The sequence below is a fragment of the Onychostruthus taczanowskii genome, unplaced genomic scaffold (assembly GCF_017590055.1).
Source record: "Onychostruthus taczanowskii isolate IOZ18803 unplaced genomic scaffold, ASM1759005v1 scaffold22, whole genome shotgun sequence".
Taxonomy (NCBI): Eukaryota; Metazoa; Chordata; class Aves; order Passeriformes; family Passeridae; genus Onychostruthus; species Onychostruthus taczanowskii.
Window position 1 is genome coordinate 12,885,933 of NW_024499462.1, and position 23,213 is coordinate 12,909,145.

General features: G+C 39.0%; 1 protein-coding gene across 4 annotated transcripts in view; it reads left to right on the forward strand.

Annotated features, from left to right (window-relative positions):
• SORBS1 (sorbin and SH3 domain containing 1) overlaps positions 1-23,213 on the forward strand; it is a 160,628-nt gene continuing 137,415 nt past the window's right edge. For all 4 annotated transcript variants that reach the window (XM_041404752.1, XM_041404740.1, XM_041404749.1 and 1 more), the window contains exon 1: positions 1-90. The gene's annotated coding sequence lies outside the window, so the exon portion shown is untranslated. The remainder of the gene's footprint in view (positions 91-23,213) is intronic.

Below are 23,213 nucleotides of genomic sequence, written 5' to 3' on the forward strand. Positions count from 1 at the left end.
GATCGGCTTGGCTTGGATCGGCGCGGCGCGGGCGAGCGCGGCTGCGGCGTCCCGTCCGGGCGGGCACGGAGGCTGCCGTGCCGCTCCGAGGTAAACTGCTCTGCGCGGGTAACTTTGCGGGTCGGCCGGGGCTTTCGTAGCTGTGGCAGCTGGTCATAACCCTCCGTCTGCAATGGAAATCGCCTTGGCTCCATTTTATTCTTGAGATTATTTATACCCATAAGGACTAGTCGTTCTTTAAAGGGCCATTATGCTGTGGGATATTAGCGCCTCTCTGTTTTTCCTAGTATCCAGAGACGGTGTGATGTTACACCGCAATTTTTGCGAACCTTTATTCAAGCCTTAGTATTTGCAGGTAGACTAGATTGCAGATGCAGAGAAGTAGGTTTGGAATGAGCTTATCGTGCTTGTAAATAGAAGTGCTGTATTTCTATCAGGGGGAAGGGGGAGCAGATTACAACATTGCTTTTAAAATGAGAGGGAATGCGCACGGGCATTTTCTCTATACCTTCGGACTCAGCAAACTGAGTGAATCTGATGTGGGGACTGTGTGTCTACTTGTCCCGAGAGAGCTAAAGCCAGGATGTATGCATTACGGTTGTTCATTCATCAGCGGCTGCAGATAATGCAATTACCAAGTCAGCGGCGCATGGATGCTGCCCTGCTTGCGACATGCTGAGAATACTGTACTTTAGGAAGCCAACACTTGCTGTAGTTTGGATAAAACAGAAGCTGGGAATGGCAGGGTATGAAACCGTTGTGTCTTTTAGTGGAAAGGAGGCTACTGGTTAATCTCACTCTATTGTTTCTGAAGATTTGTATTTTGTGTGCTTCTCTGCAGAGGTGTAAATACCTTTTGCAAGCAGTTCATAAGGAATTCAGCAGTGAAAAATAATTGGTAACAGCTTCAGGTATCACCAGTGCCTCATGAATGGTTGGTGGTTTAAATGTCTGAGAATATGCAGTAGTTTTAGTCAAATCCTATCATAGAAAGGGCTTCATTTAGCTCTCAGTTTTTTATTTACAGATCATATTCTGCAGCTGGGGTATGGCTACCTCACTCCTGAGGTGTCTTGGAAGGGAAGGAGAAAAAAAATCACCAGCATGATTGCCATGGACACAACAATTCCTTATTTATTTATTAGGCTATTAGGGTAATGAAGAAAAGCCATGCCTGCCCTGCTGTGCAGATCTCATTTCAGCAAAACTGCCTGGGCTCCTGCTGTTACCCTTGTTTGATTTTTAACCAGTAAGTGCCCTACGCTCGTGTCAGTGCCGTGGTTGTTACTCCTGTATGTATGGGTTCAATGGAGGAGCCCCCAAATCAAGGGCACCCGAGTGGAATCCAGATGGTTGATAGTGGGATTTGTTCTAAGTAGAATCTTTTCTTCACTCTTCTACCCAAAGATCAGTGTTTCCTTATTTGTAGTTGTTTTTATATTCTGCATAGTATTGCTATTACTGCTGGTGCTTTGGGTAAATATTTGGTATATTAGTATTTCATTTTATAGATTATGCCACTTGAAGATTGTTCTCTCTTGTATGTCTTGATACCTTGTCATAAAAAGACATCTGTCCCAAATGCTTCTCTCTCTAAGACATCCGACAAGGCAAGGGCTGGTTTAACTGGCGCAAGGTTAGTGACCAATTGGTACCTCTTGGCTTCTAAAGGCTGGACCACCTTGGTTCTGCTGCATGGGTAGACATACCAAAAACATGTATGTATCACATTTGAATGTCCCTAATGAATCCCATTTATTTTTCTTTTGCACTCCCCTTTTCTTCAGTAGGCATACTTATTATCTTTAAATAGGAATAGTTATTCTTAAAGATAATCCTGTTCTGTAAAGCCAATCTAGATTCATAATGATATATAAAGTATTGATAGAAGTAGTGATATTTATAGAGTTAAAACACAGCACGTGTGCCTTTTTTTGGAATACATCAGATATTTTGTAAACAGACACAGAAACACACATACACACAAGCTCACACCTAAGGTGCTTGGAAGAAGAAAGAAACAGTGCCTAATAAATTTCGCATGCCCAGGAGGCAAATCTAAAAGTCAGGAAGGTAAGAATTATGTGCTCCATGTGAGTATTATTAGGAGCTTCCTTTTTCTTTGATACATAAGTGATTGAAAGGGTACAAATGTAAGGGTTCCTCCAAAGGAAGGTCATGTGATAAACAGGTCTCTTCTTGTGTTTTCTCTTTGTAGGGGAGGGAAAATATTTGGAGTAGGGGGAAAGGAGAACTCAGAGAAACTTTGAAGCACTCTGCAAATGTTGAATTACAAGTTTACTGCTATTGCAAAGGTTGAATCTGGGGGAAACACAGGAATGTTAAACCTTTGTGAAAATTACATGTTGTATTTTGAAGAATGTGGTGTGTATGTGTGCACACACTCAGGTCACTATTAAGACATGGCAGCAGATGTTCACAGAATTTACACATACTGATGTGTTACTGTGTACAATGTGCTAATTAATTGATGAACCTAGTACAGAATGCTTTGTTGCAATGGTGTTCTGCAGTAGAGAGCTACACTGGTTCATTCTCTGTTCCTCCAGGTTTCTTTGGTGTTATTTTTCCTTTTGTACCTTGACTTTGCTAAATGCCCCTTTGGTCTCATGACAGCACAGTGCAGATGGGGAGACCACAACAGTGCCCTTGCTGGTTCTGTTTGCTTTAAGCAAAAACTATATTATCTATCTCCTAAGATGGATGAACAGTTGTGATATTTTCTCTCTCTGCTGAGTCCTTTGCCATGAGCCACAGAGGTTCTGTTGGTCTGATCCTGAAGTCTTCAATCTCTTCCATAATCCCATTATCTGCTGTGGTGCTATATATGTGAATGAGCATTAAGGAATTAGGTTCTACAGTGTGTGTTGTTTGTGGTGCAAGTTAAGACAGGGTCAGCACTTTCATTGCTTAGTGTAATATATATTAGAGCAGAGACTACCTATAGTATTGTGGAAACTGCTGTGCCTTTAAGAACAGACAAGTTTTCAGCTGAGAAGCTTGCATTTTTTTTTTTCATTTTTTCCTTTTTTTTTTTTTTTGTGTGTGTGAGATATTTGATTTGGATTTATTCAGCACTGGGAAATGCGCTGGCAGCATGGATAAAGTTCAGTGTTCTTTGAAAATTGTTTTTACTTCAGGCCTTTGAAGTTCTCAGTCATGGGTAGGTTGTTTTAGTCTTTACTCTTATTGTGTAAAAGACTATGCTAGGGCTTTTACTTGCTGCTTAGGATCTCTGAAGTAGGAGCATAAAAGTTTGGGTTTTCAACAATGTTGTATACCCAGATGCTTTCCTTCACTTCTTCCTTTTCCTTGGGTGACTAATACTTAGTCTGTATATCTAAATAGGGCTTTATGAACCCGACCTTAGACTTCAGTATGATTTCAGCCTCTGCTCCTTTGCAGACTGTATTGTGACCCTTCTGTTTGTCACAGTATAAGCAGGTTTTGGATTCAGTGTTTGGATCAGTTATAGGAGAGGGTTTGGGAAGTGATGCTGTCATGTCTTCACACTCCGCCAAGAGAATGCTTACCCAAGCATGACAGTAAAGGCAAACGTGCTACTGTAGGTGTCTCTCAAAGAAGGTGTCATACTGATGCTGTACGTGCTTGGGTTCGTCAGTGCTTCTGAATTCTTTTTGCATGAAAATTGATCCATGCCAGACTGCTTGGGCAGTGGTGGTCAGGCACTTTGTGATAACTCTGCCAACTAGATACAGTCATGCCTTACTCTCATTAGGGTTGCTAAAACAGACACTACATGTCGTCACAGACAGAAATGCTATTTAAATACTGAAAGAAATAGCACTTCTGTATATCCTTTTTTATGGCTTCACTGAAGCACGATTAAGTCATTTTGGATTCTTGCATCATGGATGCTGTTCTTTGGAATGTGTTGAGGAAAACAAATACTATTAGATGAGAATAATGAGGTAGAAAAACTGGTTTGTGATGTGCTTCTCAGATCAGACACTTTGTATTGGAATTTGGGCGTGTGAATGCCCATATGTCAGTTGGTATTTCATTCTTTCTCACTTTCTTTACATCTTGACATCTATCTAATGCGTACAATGTAAGCCTGGGTATTTGGGTTTCTTACCTATTCAGAGTAAGAGGAGATGATCTAGATTGATTTTTGGGCAAGTTGGTTCCATATCCTGTGTGAAGTCTCTAGCCACAGAACTACAGTGTAGCACTAAATCTGTTTCTTATCTACAACTGCGAGCACAGCGGGCAACTCTGCTGTCACTTTACAGTTGAAGGAAATGAGATGTGGAGAGGTAAAGCAATTTCTAAAAAAATTTATCTTTTGTATCCATAGCCAATCTTGTAACAGTTTATTGATGTTTTCCCTCTTCATAAACAATAAAAACTTTGAAGTGAATGGCCTTATCTTAGAAAGCAAACTGTTACTAAAATTATTCTTTGCTAGGAAAACATCTGAAATAATTCTACTTCCTCTTACACTGAGAACTAAGAGAAGAGTATTTGGGGCTGTAACAGCTGGGGGGTTTCAATGCCTCTATCAAAATGAGTATACAGGAAATGGCAGCATGCAGGAAAATGTAGTTTGTCTACAGAATTGATTTATAGCTATAATGGTCTTTCAAAGAATCAATTATTTGCATATAATCACAATATGAATGAAATCTGCCCCAGGACCAGAAGGCTGTTCTGATTTTGAATAAACACTGCAACCCTTATTCATATAAGTAACTGAAGTTATATTTTTCCTTAGAGCAGAATGAACATAATTAGAATGAAGGTGACTGTTTGAAAAAGGACACTGATACCAGAATATGAGCTAATTTTCCTTTTTTTTTTTGTCTGTATTGATCCTATGATTTAAGAGTCAGAAGTAGTGGTTGATGAATTATTATGATGAGCTTTGTGAGTTTGCTACCACTCTCCAGTGTCTGTGGTGTTGCCATTACAAGAGACATACCAGTGGTGCCAGGAAGGCCAAGTCTGATGGTCCTTGGAGTCAAATGCCCTTTTATAATCACAGGCATGGTTTTTCCAAGTTAGGCAAGGCGAGTTAGGCGTGTGAGGCCATAAGAGAGACAGGCCAGATTTAGGGACTGTGCACTTAGACTTTTGCCCAGCTACATGTGAGGTAGTGTTAGTGCTCACTTAGATCAAGACCACAGTTTAGAGGAGCTAAGAAAAAGCAACGAGCCCTGCATCAGCACAGAATCCTGTTTGACATAATCTGGAGTTATAGCAGGTGTTATCTTAAAAATATTCATATCAATCCATCTGAAATTTGTGCATCATTTATGATAGATAGGGATATAATTGCAAAACCAGTCCAGGTAAATGTATAGATATTTATCCTTTTGTCATTGGTGTTACTTAAGTAAGAAAGAGTATAAGATTGAACTAGGTCTGTTTCCTGCTTTGTTTATTCTGTTGTGATGTGCTCTGACTGAGCTCTTTAAATACTGGGAAAAGCTGTTTGTTCAAGTAAGATGTATCTTTGCAGTGGTGGTACTTGTAACTTCTTTCTGTTGGTCAATTTTGTAGAATTTTTTGGAATGAAGTGTTGGTTTTATAAATGATTACTTTTCTGAAGACTTGGCTGAAATTTATTTGCCTGTGAAGTGCCTGTAATCCATATGGAAAGCCATTCTTGTGTTTTGGGGACAAGCCAGTCACAAAATATAAGCTGTACTGAGAGAGGTGCCAGTCATATAGCACTGAGCTCCACAGACACTTGTTGGATATTAAAGTGCAATTGGCAGTTTTTTGCTTAACTCTGAATTGAGTTTTGTGTGGTCATGACAGAAGGCAGACGAGCAGTGCTTGGCAGGGGAGAAGACCCCAGGCAGATGCAGTGACCTGTTGGTGTCTGTGTTGTGCCTTGGAGGATGATCCAGGTCCTAGGTGCTGGGTAATGCGCTGACACCTGGGTCTGACTTCATACTGCTCCTAGCAAAACGTCTGAACTGAGTGTGAGCTGAGGCTGCCTAGAAGGGCTGTGAGTCCTTGCAGCAGGTACTGTAAGACTGCAGACTATTTTCAGATGATTCCCACCTCATCTTGCCCACCTGAAATTGTCACTGCAAGGATAGAATACTTGACTAGAGGCTGTACTGTGGAGAGTCTCTTCACGGTGCTGGCTGTTTCTAAGCTTTTTCTCTGGCATTGCCAGCATAGTCACTGGATGCTCATCCTGAGGTTTCCTTCCAGGAAGTAAGTGAATTCAGTGCTCCATCCAATTGTGAGGGTACAATCTCTGTCTCCAGAAGCCTTAGAGAAGCTCTTTGTGTGGAATCCCTCTGTCATGTAGTGTGAAAGATATGGCACGTGGTATTCAGTGATGTATCAACTTAGAATTACCAGTCACGTCTTTTCTTGCAAAAAAATTGCAATGAATTTTTCTTCACTGCCTTGTTCCAATGTAGTGTTTCAAGAAGATATCCTCTCACAAACCTGTTGGGCCCAAGTCTGCAAAACTGGAAAAGAATATATCACATACACAAATAGGTTGCAGGGCAGTTAAAAGCTATATATGCCCCAGAGTTACCGCTTCCAGAAAAAATCACTAGATATCGCAGTGATATCTCTTGATGCAGTGTGACATTTGAAGAGCGAGAAATAGTACTCTAATTACACATTTTAATAGGTGACTAGATAGTTGGTTTTGTTTCTTGTCTTGAAAAGTCTGTTTGTGCTGTCAGTACAACTAGACTGAAAGCTTTTAGGCTGATTAATTATTAGAACAACCCACTAAATATTTTATATGCTTTAATTTTTTAACCTTATCTTTATCTATATATACTTTTCTTCAAAGAGATTACAATATGAGAGGAAACCTTACTACAACATGTGTTAAGAATTTATATTACTTCCTATAAAAGATTGACAAGTGCAAAGGTTGTGTAAGTATTCTTTTTCTCACTCTATCTTTGCTTCAGTTTCTTCTCTCTTTCTCTGTTGTACCTCTCTGAATCTTTTAGTTGGGTAAGTTACCAAATAACTGTTTCTTTTTTGAGAACTTATATGTCCAGCAGATGTGTGCTTCCCTCATGTAAGGTGATACATGAGTGTACAATAAATGCAAATCCATGTGGCAGAAAGTTTGCTTTCTGGAAGGTAGGATGTGCCAAGCAACAGCACTGTTATAAAACTGGGATAGACACACAGTCGCGAAGAACACGTGGTTTGTGTCCTACCTTGCCATTTTATGGGGCACCATCTCTTAGCATATCTGTGAGTTTTGAGTCTTTACAGCCAATTATACAAGTGTACAAAAAATCATAGAATCATAGACTCCAAAACTGGAAATCACATTTCCTCTGACACTGAAGACACTTGGATTTGAATTTAATGTCTTGGGAAAGGCAAGAAGATACTTTACTTGCTATTCTAACATCTAGATGTTTCAAGGACCTGTACAAATTGTATTGTGATTCTCCTAAAAGTGGGGCTTATTTACACATATGGCAGTGCACATATGTGCACACAAACAATGTATTATCGTTCTGGACCTTTTTTTTTATTTTACTGCCTGGATTCAAAGAACACTGGCACCAGCTAAGATCAAAGTCCTCGTGAGAATAGGCTTGTGCAAATACAGCAGAGACAGCATCGACCCAGAATGCTTTTGGACTAAGCTAGTGGGAAGACTGTTAGAAGGATGAAAAGGCAATAGTGCTGTTGACATGGACTCTTGCATGAGGAATGACATGAGGCCTGGTGGGCTCCACCTTTTCCTTTCCTTTGTAGTTTGGCTTTAGTCTGTGATCTGGCATTACTGGGGAGTTTGCATATTTGGTAGTGAGCCCTTTCCTGCCTCAGATAGCAGAAAAACCTAACAGAAAAAACCTCACAGACGTTCTAATCTCTCTTTATTAGCAATTCACGTAGTTTTGTGAGACTTCCTTTGTAAGGACTTACGTAAGTAATACCCTGCTTATTCAATTGTAAGATGTGTTGTCCATTAAAAAAATCCTGAAAGTATTGTAAAGAAAAGAAACTTCACAATGGTTTCACAGAGGGATTGCTATATATTATTGGATGTATGACATACTCATGACAGAACAGATCTTCAAGCCTGGGTATACTTATTAACAGTAAGCTTGTAATGAAAGTGTTGTTAAAATATGTATCATTTATTGCTTTAGTTTGCTACATGGTCTCTAGAACACTGTTCTAAAAATATCTATGTTTTAATCACAAGGCTGTGCTTGTTTTCTTAAAAATTATTTATACTTAAAAAGGGAAACAAAACCCCCAGAGACCATTTCCTATTACAATTTCTGGGTCACTGTACCCCATTGTATAACAAAGGAATATGAAGAGGGTAAATGACTGGCCATCAGTCTTTGTGTTTATGGTGTTGAATGAGTGACTATTAGACTTAAATCATGTTACTCATGTTTTATTTCTAATTAGCTGAGACATGTGATTTATCTTTACATGATTGTTGTGATCTTTTATAAAAACACTAGTTGGTCTCTTTATTGGTGCTAAAACTGAACAGTAAGAACTCCAAGAGAAAGAGTTGATCAAGCAAGTAAACTAGGTGGAGATCCTTGGGTTAGCAGCCATGGAGAGACAGAAGGGAATACTGTTACTTAGCTCTGAAGGGTGGAAAGTGGGATAGACTTAGCAGTCAGACATTCCACATAAAATCACTCTGTTCAGTGCAGGAAATGAATGAGGCAGAGGTGTTCCTTCTCCCTACAGCTGGCTTTAACTCATGGCACTCCTGCCAATAAGTTTTTTTTCTCAATGTACATATTTTGTGTGGCTGTTTCTCTTTGGGTAGAATTTTGATTAAAAAGAATCCAGGTCTCTTGTATTGCAATGTTTGCTGGCAGGAGTAGAAGCACCTCAGCATCTCACCTCAACTCCATCAGCTTCTCCCTTGGGGGAGGGTTTTACAGAGTCCAAATGTGTGCATTTGTATGACTGGGAGATAGTGTCTGGAGAATCACCTGCTATGTTGTGAGGCCTCGTTAAAGAGAGAGCAACAACAGCCCATTGCCATGTCACAGCCTTCACTTTTGTTCTTTCCTGCTGTCTTGCATTGTTTTTTACTGGAACAAACAAGCTACGAGCGCGCTCAGATGCGCGTTATTTGTGCCCAGTGAAAGCCATCGTGTTAGGCATGCGCTCATTGTGTTGATCTGAACAAATGTTCTGCTGCTGATACTGCGCTCACTAGAGCTCAGACTGTGTGAGCTGTGGTATTTTGTGACTCATGCTTCATCAGGCTGTATCTGTTAGCTGTTATTTAGCCTTTACTAGTGCAAGGGATTTAATATCTGATCCAAACTTATTGGACTTGATGAAACAATCTCTCATTGCCTTCAATCAGCTAGATTCATCCACAAGGATTTTGGGCTGAGTTGTCAGGATAGGATGTTAAATAATTTCTCCCTTTTGATTTTTAAATTTCAGTACGTTGGTCTGGAATTAATAGAGAGTGAGACTGTGGAAGTACTGCAATGGCATTGTAGTTGCTTTTGAGCAACATTTGAGGCTTAGTAGAGGGTATAGCCCATTACTGCCATATCACAGTTGACGTGTTTCACCGGAATTACGAAAACACCTCTTGAACACCACATCATTTGTCCTGTGATTCTATCCACCACTGCAGAAATTCTCTGCTGTGAAGAGAAGATGTTTGCAATTTCCAGAGATCAGCACAAAGGGAAGTTCCAGCCATGAGTGGTTCAGTCTTCCCTGTGTCTTTAGGGCTTGTATAGATTCCTCAAAACGAGTTGATAGAGGAACTCTGGAGAGTGCCACAGATACTACCAGTTCACAGTCTAGTAAGAAAAGACAATGTGGGCATCTCTATCTCTCCAACACAGAAAATTTCTCAATGTTAATGTAATTAGATGAACATTTTAATTTACTTGTTGTTGTCACTGGAGCTATGTAAGTTTTCTTTTCATTGAATGTGACATTTCTCCTCCTTTTTCTCAAACATTATCTTGCTGCCTCTTTAGGTGAAGTATTGTGTTGTTTGGTTTTTTTTTGCTTTTAAAAACAATATAATCTAATTTACATAGTCTGGTATTCATAAAGCTCAGCCCTGTGAAATCCTGTAACTAATTCATGATATCTTCTTGTTCTGTTATGGAAGTTTGCAAACCTTTGGCTAAGATATGGTAGATATTTCATAGACAGTTTCATTTCTTTTACAGGAAAACTAAAATTTTATGATAAATGATTTCATGCCTATCATAAGTTTTATGCATCTACTAGTATTTTGCAGTACAGCAGCAGCACAAAGACCACTACGTCTCCCACCTTTCTGGTGAAGGTTGGAGAAGTCTGTAGGAATTTCAGGCTGATTACAGGCTTTAAGACCCATGTGCTCTCGTACATTCCCTGCTGCACGAGCTAAAGCAAAATCGCTGTTAGTGGATACTAACTCAGTGCTCAGCAATTGGATCCTATCCAGGTTATACACTCATATAAGTCAATTTAGTGAAGCTTACTGATGTGAAATCTACTGTTCAATTTAAAAAAATCAAACATGATAATTGTATATAGATTCATGACCTTCAAAAATATCATGCTGCTTCTCTGGCAAATCAGCTATGATAAAAGTTCAGTCACCTGGCAACAGAAGTAGTTTGTGAGTCCAAGGACACCCCAAAGCCTCTGTTTGCCTTGTATCATTGAGTGACAAGAAATCCTCACTACTTGAGCTGCTGGATGTCACAGGTCTCCTTGTCTTGGGTGACTCCTTCATTCTGAACTAGCCTTTGGTTGACAGTTAGCTCCTCAGACAGAGCTTAATCCTGTGAAAAGTCTGCTTTACATGTCATCTTGCCAAGCCATGGTCTGTCCTTGTTTTAATTCTGATTTATTTAATTAATTAATTCTGTTTCTAATGGCTTAATAAGCTAAGGCCAAGTCCGAGAATGCAATTAATTTTGTAGTTGGGAAGATTACTACTGAAATTAAGATAGTTTTGCTTCAATAAGGAGCATTGGGATCACTGTTTTTCATTATTAAGGCTCTATTAGAAGTGAGTCATGTTACCTCCTCTTGTCATCACATACGTGCATAGGTAGAGGTGATAATTCACCTTCTGCCAGCTGGTGACTGAATACAGGATAGATGGGGGAAAGTGTTCAACAGCAAGCTTAACTGGGCCTGTCTCAGCACCCGTCCTCTCCTCCCTGCAATGTTATGCCCACGTTCTAGTTGACACATGCTTTGGAACAGGGCTCTCTGGAGCACCTGTCACGCCTCTTGATGCAGTGTCTGAGAGGGGAGGTTTCTATTTCCAGCTCTGTTACTGATATAGTGCAGGGTGATGTGTAAATTACACAACATTCTTTTATGCTTCCACTCTCTTGTCTCTGAAGTGGCTGAAGGATCCAGCCCAGTCAGGGTAGCCTTCTACTGTGCAGTAGGAGCCCTGGTTTATTTGTGCTAATGTCCAAGATGGTTTTGGGACAGGAGAAGGATGTTCTGTCCACATCTAATACATGAACTTACGTGAAAACATGAATTCTGCAGGAAGCAATGCTGATGGCTCAGTGCAAGGCAGTCCCTGCTAGGCACATGCTGTCTGTGGTGCCATCCACAGCATGTAGTTGCTGAACTCATAAGAGATAATGTGAGCAAGAGATTGGTTGTCTTTACATGGCATTTTGTAAGTGTAGAGAGCCATTAACTCTGGCAACATCCACTAATTTTGGATATGCTATAGAGTCACAGTTCCAAGCATCTGTCGTAATCTACCCCAGAAGCATCTGTGCTCCCTGTAGTGAGCACAGGAACTTTCACCACGTGTGGTTTTTGGGAGTGACTTTTGAGTCACTATGAGTGGAAAGTACAATAGAACTGTGAGACGCTATCTTTGTGGGAAAAAAGAAGTCATTACTGGAGTTGAATTAATCATCTTCCCTTCCATAAGCTTCCATGCTAAATGCTGGAACTTTCTACATTTTGTTTTGTTTGGTCAATGCTTTGTGCAAGTCTGCTAGTGACAAGGTTTTCAGAAGCAGTGTACGTTATCTTTCTATTTTGCTTTCCCCTCTATGAAATGTTGAGATAAACACTTCTAGACACTGAGTGGTTGTGGGCCATATGTTCCTGTAAAAGCTGTAATTTCCTACTGGGGTCTTCTGTTTCCATTAAGCTGTTCTATGTGTGTGCTGTGTGCTATCAGACACACTGACTTGAGGAACTGCATTGTAACCCAGCTGGATATAGTGCTGATGCTGAGACCTGAACCGAAGGCATAGCTTGAGTATTTGGAGCCTAACCTGATGCCAGATCTGAGTGCGAGTGAGAAAAATTTCTTTTTTAGTTGTATGCAACAGAGAACATATGCAAAAAATGTCCTGGTGTGATCAAGAGTAGACTTGTTTATGCTCACACAACAGTGATGGCACAGGGACACTCTGAGCCAAATGGACCACATAATAGAGGAGCAGCTATTCAATCACTAATCACACAACTCAATTCACTGTATACCCCAGCATCAAAATAACTATTTATTCCCCCAACCGTTTTATACCTCAGACACTCACTTTAGATGTGAAGGTAAAGTTAACAATGGATCTTCCCAAGGTCCCAGATGGTTCCTATGGAAGAACCTCTGTTGCTTGAATTTCAGACTGAATGTGCTGAATTCACTCAGTATGCCATAGTACTCACATCCTTGGGTGTGAATTACATGTTCAAGCCCTCTTAAAACACTTATGTAAGTTTACTCTATTTTTGTTAGCATTGTTAAGGTTGACCAACCAGTGACTTGGAGGGTATTTGGGTCCATCAGTTTGCATCTAGCTCTTTTTTTTCTTTTTTGTAAAGGCCAACTCCAAATCAGTCAGGGACGTGGATGTGGCAGAATTAGCTTTTGTTGTGACAGCTGGCCTAGCACGTATCACAGATGTGGGCTTATGTTGAAAGGAGGGCTGCGCACAACGTTCCCTGCAATTATAAAAATAAAGGTGACCAGTGTCCCTGCTGGGAGTTGGGCTCTTGTGCCTTGAGCTCCCAGTGTGGACCAGGAGACCCTTGTGCTCTGTGCTGACCCAGCCAGAATAAGAGGGCATGGACAAGGAGCAGCAGAATGATCAATTGTGCGCCTTTCTTCTTATTTCATTGTAGCCTTCTCTAGTTACTCTGAACCATTAGTTATCCAACTCCATTTACTATAGAAAGCATCTACATGATTAGTCCTTGGTTAAGTTTTGGATATCCAAATTAGGAAAGCTGGAAGCACAAAAGCAAAGGAGCACAAGGAAACCAAAAACAAATACTTTTAGCTAAAGGAAGAAGAGATTCAGAACACAAACTTCTTTCAGCTGGACTCTTATGAGCAACTGTTTTTCTGCCTTTACTTTAAAAATTCTTTTTAGATTTTATTTTTTTTAATCCAAAGCAATTCTGTTTGTTATGCAAATCTTATTATAACTTCCCTTTCAGCCACTTTAATATTTAATAAGAAAATATAATTTTGGATCTAAAAACTGTGTGTATGATATGCTTGCAGAGCAGCTAGCTGCCTGCTAGATGTTTGTCCACTACCAGAGAGTTGTTAATTTCTATAACCCTCTGATATTTAGGATGCAGTGAATGTATGAAATATTTAATGTTCTTCTGGGGACTTCTGCAAGCTATCATTAAGTAATCTATGAAAGATAAAAAGTGCACTTCTGTATTATTATATTTTTTTTCCGTTTTATATAAAAAAGGCCCAGAGGGTCCCTCGTTTTGTACCTCTGGTTTTCTTCTAGAGAAAAGTATGTCAGTTTCCTTTTATTTTCCTTTTTTAAAAAAATATTTCCTTCCAGAGTATATGTGGTATTGATGATCTGGTAGAATTATCTCAGGGTTATTATAAGAATGGAAGTTGGCTAACTGTCCAGGGAAGAAATATTTTTATTTTGATTGCTTAAAAGTTTAAAACAAATAAACTCTCCAAGTTTTTGAACACCTGAATAAATATTTGGGAGAAAAGTTGCTGTTTGCCAGAATGTAACAGCTTGTTCACATAGATGGCTGAAGAAGGAGCTTTATGTCTAAGACATCTAAGGAGACTACAGAATAAGAGAAGTGATATTTTAAATGAAATGAGCAAGTGGCAAAAAAAAAAAAAAATTGGAACACCTCTCCCTCTCATTTTAAAGTTTTCAGGCTTTAGGAATTTAAAAAAGAAAAAAAAAAGGGGCACAGAACTGTAAAGGTTGCCTTTTATGTATTTTACCTTGGAAGTCTGTGTTATATATATTTAGACTGATAAGTAAATAGATTTTATGGTAGTAAATATTGACTGATTTGTTGAACACATATTTTTGTATGAAATTGGCCAGGCGGCCGCTATTTGCTGGAGGTAAAAAAATCTCTGAGTTGCAACTTTTTTTTTCCCCTCACCACTTGTACAGATACCTTCATAATTTCTGTTCCACAGAACATGGAGGAGTTTGCAAAACATTTTTTTTTTTATTATTGATGACTAATAATTACTCTGGATTTAGAGAATGATTTCTTTCTGCCAGAGGATTTTGTTTTTTATCAGGCTCTAGTTAAGCCACTGTGCCTTGCTGTGCAGAACATGACTTTGATAATGGATCAGTGTTTATATGAGTGTGTTGCTGGGGGTGATGCAGATGCACAGGGCTGAAGTGCAGGGAAGGGTTGAGAATGCTGCTAGGCACAATCTGTCTGGCAGTACAGACCAGGATTGTCCTCCTTTCCTAGGAAGTAAGATAACTCATAAAGTCACACCCTGTCCTTCAGTTCCAGACAGAAAACAAACTCTTGACTCCTGCTTCTGTCTTGCTTAACTCTATGTATTTGGTTCGTACTGTGTTTGTAGGTATGTAATGTTTTCTGGGAACTGCTTCTCAATTACGTTAAGACAGCTAGCCAATTGAATTGACTGATTCCCAGAGAAGCCTAGAGCAGTATAAAAATGAGATCTGTTCTCTTAAACTAATTTATAGAACAGAAAGCATTTTCCCTTAGATGTTTTTGGGGATTATAAAGTATTGTACCAGTGCTTTGTGATGGGCTGTTTTTTGGTTGATTTGTATGTCTATGTACTCAATACTCTGTAGGATAAATGGTAACTGTTTAAACTGTGAGAATTTTCCTGAGTCCTCTGCTGCATTAGGAGTAGCTATTGAAGAGTATTGAAAATCATTATTTGCTTGTTAAGGGATTTGTGCTTTTGGAGCAAGAGCATGTGCCTGCTGTTCTTGTTGAAGAACTGTGAGTGACGTGAATACTGTGCCGCTGGTGAAGCCACAGGTAACTCACATGTTGTTTCCATAGTTAAGAACCTTGCAGTCCTAGTGCAATAAGGTGCTCCTTTGCACAAGCTGGTGGTTTGTAAATACTACATAAATACCATGGGGAGCATGCCTCTCAAGTGCTGCTTTATGAGAGAGAGAACAACCATGAGAAGACATTGAGGAGAATGCAAGAAGTGAAGAGGAGAAGTGCGAATCTTTACTGCCTCAGCTCTTCCTCACATTGTTGCTGCTATCTTTAGGAAATGGATGAGAGGGTGACACTTTTTTCCTGTGCTGGTTTACACTATTCAGGCCTAAGTTCAGGCAAGATTAGAAGTAGAAGTTTAACCTGGATTTCTGCAAATTGCTGTCACTAGAGCTGTGTTTGATTACTCCAGCGCAACATTTCAGATCTGTGGTTCTGGTGAACACTGACACTAAATTGGGGAAAGCAAACTTGCAAAGTTAATGTAAAATGACTGTAATGCCTTCTCTTACCATACTCATTACTCATTCATCATACCAGCATGCTGCGAAGGAAACCCTGTGGTGGGTACCAGGGTACCATATTGTTGGGTGCTCTTAAAGCTGGTAACTGACTAGAAAGCTGTCTTTCTAGGTACTTCAAGATAGCCTAGAATTCCAGATCCCTCTATTTAAGAAGCACAGGAAGAGGAGTTTGGTGAGTTTAATTCAGTTGGTCATGTTTGGCCTTAAGGGCCATCATCATCATGAATCTGGAGTGATCACTGAAGTGTATTTTCCATAGAGTACATGACTGTCCATTTTCTTTGAGAGAAAATGCCTTCACTTACTTTTAGCTCCTGCTGCAAGGAATCTGACTATTCTATACAGAAATTAAATTTTGTTCTTTCTATTTCTGAGCCAACTCAGAGCAGCAAAAGCCCCATCCTTATGCCTGGACAGTTTACGTTCTGATGCTTGTCACTGATTTTCTAATGCAAGTTAGGTGATGCTGCATGAAGCTCCCATGAAAATGCCTGCATGGAGCATGGAGGAGCTCAGTTGCAGTAATTACATCCCAGTAGCAGTGCTGCTATAACTGTAATTGCAATATGTAATTAAGGTGATATGGAACTGCATTACTCACATGGGCCCTTTTTTAATTAGAAATGTGTGATTTTATTTAAATTCTCAGGTGACCTAATCTAATATAGTCACTGATGCCGGCAACTGAGGCAGAAATGCCAGTGTGGTCATAAAGACCTTTATGCTTGGTTCACTGAACCTGACACTATTTCACTCTAACTTGTCTTTCAATCTAATCAGTCTGTACTAGAATTTAAATTAAGCATTTTTTAATATATTGTCATGGTTTTTGGCTGGAGCATTAGACACTGGTCTTTTTATTTCCTCTCCCAAGCAGCATGATGGCAACCAGTAAAGAGGTCAGTGACGATACAAAGTTGTTTAATGATAGACAAAAGTATCTACAAAAATTCTGTGACTTTCATATGTGGATATCTCTACAGCTGATCCCTCCTCTCCTCCAAAATAGTATATGAGTGCTCTCAGAATTGTTTTTTGTTTTCCTATTCTTCCATGAGTAAGGTTTGTACCCAGAATCTGAGCATCCTTTAAGATTATATATATGTGGTATTTTAAAATTGAGATAAAAATTGGATGGCTTAGGCTCAGATTTAAATCAATTAATTAGTTATTGATACTTTTCAGGCACATAAAATTGTTTATTAAGTACTTCAGGTGATTAACTATGAACTCTTCTCTCCTTTCCAACCTCCTTCTTAACATGCTTAGAAAAGGAAAAATGAAGATTTATTTTCATTACGATACCGAGGTGTCCTATTGCAGGATTATTGTTTCTCTGGAAAACAACAGAAGGAATTTTCAGACGGAAGCATTAAAATGGGATTTCTAAAAATTCTGAACCAAAAAAAAAATTAAATAAATAGAATAAAGGTTCAAAATGTCTAATATATGAGGTTATCTGAAAAACAAAGCAAAACATTGATTAAAACAAAATTCTTGAGTTGAGAAAGGCAGCTGTCCTGATTTGTGAATGTTTAGCCATAGCCCTGGTTTCAAAGTGGTCATGTAAACTCAGCTTTTCTTGCATAAAGATTCTAAGATACCCAAATTCTGAAAAGCCCAGAATGACTTGTGCCACAAAAACCTTAATTCAGAGCTCATTGTTGCAACTCTTGTTTCTCTGTAGTGCAAGTCATAAAAGCAAGTAGTTCTCTGTGTGGCTGTTATGAGGCACAAAAATAATCCATTAAAGTTGTCCTATGATAGTGATAAAAATATGTGTCAGACCGAGGCCGGTCAGAACCTGTGATTGTAATTTCTATATCCAAATGGTCTGTGTAAAATTTCTCTTTTAAACTATTACAGTTGTATTTCCTCATCCATGGGCTTAGAGTCAAAATTCCCTGCTTCTGTAATTCTTTGTTGGTGGTGCTGCTATTCTGAAATTTTACCTGAAGTAATACTTAGCAACTCTTTCTTGCTGGTTTTGCTATGGTCCTGGCTAAACCTAGGCATTCCATTTTTCCTAAACACTCTTCTATCCTAGAAGATGTAGGCATCTGCTTATTTTTCTCTTTTGTCACTATTGTTCTGATTTCTTTTTCAGTCTTGTTCTGATTTCTTTTTTCAGTCTTGTTAATTTTCTTTCTTTTAGCAGTTATTCTGGTGAATCTGAGATTCGTGTTATTGAGTAGCTTCTCCCCAGCTTGCCTGTGCTGCCTGGCACCTCTTGCTAACCCCTGTTGATGTCCGCCCACCACTTTACACCTTCCTGAATTCACAGGTGAAATGGGGAGGAGGAGTTGTCACACCAAATCCACCCCCACGCATGTGTCATGGACTGAAACATGCTTTGATAAATGTTTATGACGATGCTGCACCAGAGCACCATCAGGAGAGAGATGTGTCTGGGTCCTGGGAAGGGGGTCAGGTATCGGGAACAGGGTCTGCCAGGGGCTGTGTTTCAGGTGGCTTTGTAACACTTTCCACTTGGTCATTTTTGTCCTTCAGTTTCTGTGTAAATCCTTGTTAGGCTTTATTTACAAACATTCAGAACCACTTGTGAACTGGAGCTAAAAGGTGAAAGTCTTTTTTACAATTTGTCATAATGCTGTGTGCTGATGAAGAACCTTTTTCTTTTGTTTCTCCCGTGTGTTCCCAGAAAAAAATGAAAATGGTTGTACGCAGTGTACTAGGAAGTTGTGGGGGTTAATGACTCATCCCACCATGCTCTGAACATTACAGAGTGCTTGGAAGGGATTTTTGTCTCTGCATAAAGATTCTGCATTTCTGATATGAGTTGAAGGGATCAAGGATCAAGCAGATGTTTTGAAAAACATCTCTTTGTATCTAAGCCACGTATTCCAAGAGTTTCATGTGGCTATTGTTGCAAAGTTTATTGGAAAAGTAATGGCAGGACTGCCCCCATTTAAGTTGCCTGAGTGGTAGAAAGGGCAAAGCTTACAGTGTTTTCAGATGAGTACAGCCAAAATTCTGCAACTTGACTTGGGCTTTTGTTAGGTGAAATTGCAAATAGAATCTGAAAATGTTTGCTGTGAAAGAAATTTGTAGGAATTGTTGTATTTGATACTTTTCCTTTTTAAGTAGAAACAATATAAAGAGCTTAATTCAGAACAGAATAAATCTCAGTGTTGTTGCTGTGTTTGTATAAAACTACACTGCTCTGCTCTACATTTGCTGTTAAACTGTTTATAATAGTTAAAATGTCATTCCAGAGGAGAGTTTGGCTTAGGACTTCTTTTCTTAGGCAGAGAAAGCCATTTTATTCCATGTATGGACCTGGTCTCTCAAAGCTATTTTAGTGAGTAGCTACAAAATATTTTTTAGTGAGACATGATTTCATTTGTGTTTACATGCATTGGCCAATTTAATGAGGGAGCCACACTGTTCTGTAATTCTGCTCTGCATTGTTTCAGGGAAAAACCAGGAATTTTTAGGTGCACACTGGATTATGTGTTTTTTAAATACTTTTTTTTAAACCACATCTTGAAATCACTCTATTCTCAGTTTAGCTACTGAAGACTGAAACCCTTCTGTGCCTAGAAGAGACTCTGTTAAAAAAATTACATCCCCAGTTGGTGTTAATCAACATTGCCTTTAACAGAACCAAGCCATTTTTAAACCATTGCAGGCACTGATTCCAGCTTTCACATCTCAGCCTTCAGAAAAGCTTTAATTTCTCTTGTTAGAGCACAGTGACAGGAGGGTGAAGAAGATCCACTGGTTCTACAGTGGAATGAAAAACCTTTCTGTAAACTTTCATCCTTTGGACTGTATTGTGGCAGTTGCAAAAATCAGTTGTAAGGATATGGGATAGAACTGTACTACTCTGGGAATGGCAGCTGGGTATTTGCTCCCAGGACAGCTTCCCAAAGGGAAGGATCCCCAGGGGGTGGTAAGGGAATGATATATGTTTGACTATATTTATATTTTGGCATTATTCAATGCTTAAGAAATAATTTTCAGGCTTTTTCTGTTTGAGGCACAATTCAGTGTTTGTTTAGAACCCTCCCTAGTAATAATTGATATGATGTGATCTATTAACTTGGAAGAAATGTTATAAAAGTGGTGTTTATATTTAGTAATACTGGATATAATTAGAAATAATAATCTTTTATGCCATTCAACACTCCTTTGAAAGTGCAGAATCTGTAAGTAGCAAATGGTTATGCTAATAAGGCTGCCCATTCTCTTCTATATCTATTCTAGAAAAGAAAGTCCTTTATTCTTCTTCCAGGGGATTTGTCTCTGGAATTAAAGTGCAAATTGCACCTCTGACAAGATATGCAGCCTTTGTGTTGAGACTACTGACTGCTGACATCCATTGTTATAATCTTTATACTTTAAGTGACCTGGAGTCAGATTTTCAAGGTATTTATTTGCTTAAGAGCCATTAGACTCTAAATGGGATTTTAGAATTGCCTAAGTAAATTAGAATCCTAATTCACACTGTAGATCTTATTAGGAGACTTCATGTATCTCCAGGTGCCTAAACACCTTTGTTTAGCTGCCTGTTGGATACTGGGAACTAGCCTGGAAGCATCCCTCAAGGTCTTGGCAAAACAATAGCCAAAGCACAACAGTTTTTGGCAGGCTTTTGAAATTAGTAATTCAATTCAAATTGCTGAAGAAGAGGTGAAAGGCTTTGAATTTGTTATTGATGTTTGTTTTTCAAAGTGCTGTGAGTCCCCAGTTTGAGAGCCCATGTTTCAGTGCTGGGCTGGAGTGGATGTGGGGCTGACAGGATACATAGGGAGCCTGTGCCACTTCCAGCACCAGCTGGCCTTAGTCTGGAGCCATTTCACACTTCTATTGATGTGAATAAAGACTTAAAACAGACATTAGCTACTACAATTACATTGTCAAATACACCTGGAATTTACTGGAGGCTGAAGAACACTTATCATTAAAAGTGGTAAAGGTAGAGAAGTCAAGAGAAGTCAGAGAAACCTTTATTAACATAAAGCAATGGTAGAGTAGCTCTCAGTAATAAAGGGTGGCTCTTTATACCCCGGGGCAGGACCACACGGTAAAGCTTTTTGTATTTGTTGTGTTCTTAGAGCTGATGGACAAAGTCTTTTAATCTGAAGCAGCAGAGGTTCATATTTCTAAGTTAAAGTGTTTTGACTGGGAATGATATTCCTAGCATATTCTTTTCTTAGAACAAAGGAGGATAATCAGTAGCAAAACACAACAAAGTGTTATTGGTTTGGCACATTGCTGTAGAGAGAAGAACACCATGTCATACAATTTAAGCCCCAAATTTCAAAAGCTCAGTTTGAAATGTCAAGAAAAATTCTCTTGCTTATTTTACTGGGAACCTCACAGGTGCTGAAAGGCATGAGATTCTTAATAACAGGTTCCCGAATACCTTGGACCTCTCTGAAAGTCCTGAGTAGAAAAAGTCAATAAAACTCTTCTGAGAATGTACCACATGGAGAGGACAAAACACCTGTGTTTGAGCAGTGGTTAGCAAAGGCTGTAAATACAGCTGGGAAAATATTACTGTATTCATAGTTGTAATGGCATGCTGCTGTCACTTGAAAATGCTGAAGCTCTGTAGTATGCTATTAAATGCAAGTCCATTAATAGCCCCTTTAAAGTTTTTCATTCCAGGTTCTTGAATATGTCTGCGTCCTTTTTTGCTACAATAGACAGTTTTGTTTTCTGCTTACTTGCATACCAAATCAGTTAGTTAATGAATATTTAATTTCCATTTATGCAGAGACTTTTTCTTATGTAGGAAAATACATTGTACAAGAAAAGTTTCAGACCCATTCTCACACTAAAAATTGAAAGTCTGAATGCTTATTGTAAGCCTGCTTCTGGAAATGTTGCAGTTTATTCTAGTTTCAGTAACCTTTGAAATGGTTAGAAGTGGAAGCTCCATGTTTACTGGGTTTTTATTGTCACTGTTGTAAGGCAAAGTGGTGGTAGATTATTAAGCATGCTAAATGGAGAAGAAGCTAATATAATGGAAAGGGTTGTGATGACTGATTCCTAGGCTTTAAGTCTTTAAGGCAGTGCTTTTAGGGGCTATAATTCCAGCTTTTATTACTGCCTAGTCATGTGGAGGCAGGAGATGAACCAAGTATTAAAGGCTTAGAAATAAATATGAGCAGAAAGTAAGATTGTGTAGCATCTGATGCAAGTACAGGTGGATGAAGGGTAAACAAGCCATTAGAAATGTGGAAGTGTATCTTTAATGCCTAAGCCGAATGTGTCCTTCAAGATGTTTCTGTTTTGTATGAACAAAAGGTTGTGCTGTGGTGTAACTAGTCCAGTTCACTGTGTATCAGGAATCAGGTTGCTTGTTGGTAGGGATCTTGAATTAGTCCAAAGTCCTCACAAATAAGATATTTGATGCTCAGACAAAGAAAGTATTTTGGTAAATGACATTGCAGCTTGAGAACAGAATAACTCCTGTGTGTGTCTGCTAGGTTAGGTGATACGTGCAGTGTTGCAATCTGTCCATTTGATAGCATGCTTTGAGTGTTCTAAATATTATATGTTTATTTGTTTGACAGGCGTTATGCTTTCCTATTCAGAGCTCAGATGATTCACTGACAGTAGCAATTCATCTATAATAATCTTCCTTGAACTTTTTTTTCATTAAACATGAACCAAAATTATTTTCTGGGGAATCAGAATGAAAAGCCTTTTAGATTTAAAACACTTAAACCAAAATAGCTTTTCACAGAAGATCTTTTGCAATGTCTTTCTCTTTTCAGCACTTTTTGTAGCACTATTCAGAGATGAACTCACTAACAAGAGACAGGGACTGTAAGATAAGAGTCTAAAACCTGATCAGATACCTCAGTGTGAGCTGTGGGAAATGTGTGTACCATGGAAAAAACAGCTTCTAAAAAGAACACCACCACCAATAAAAAAAGCCCTATTGTTGTGAAGATCTGTGGATATTATTCTTTGAGTAGTGCCAAGAACAAGATCCAGAGTCAGGAAGTGGTATTCAGCTTCATTTGTTATCTTAAAGTCCATGATATCTTCTCTGTAGAGACAAAGTCAAAGGAAAATACGCTAATTTTCTCAGTAGCTTACAGACTTCCTCAAGACCTGTTTTCCCCAGGTCATTTAACTTAACTGCTCTATGACTGCTAAAAGTGAAATGATAAACTGTCTTTTACTGCAGCCTGAGTGTCTGCAAAGGGTGGTGAGGATGAAAGGATGTTGTATCTCCTATTTCCATATAGCTGCATTTGATGGATGTGGTTAGAAGGAAAGGAGACAATTATTTTATTACTCTATTTGTATTACAGTAGTTCTGGTAGGACACAGGACCACAGACTCCAATTTTCAGGCTCTAAACAAAAGTAAATTTAGTTCTTGCCCCAAACTGCTTACATTTGAAACAAATGTAGTGTAGAAACATTTTATCAGTGATTAAATGAAAGTATCTTTTTTTATACCTCATTGAAG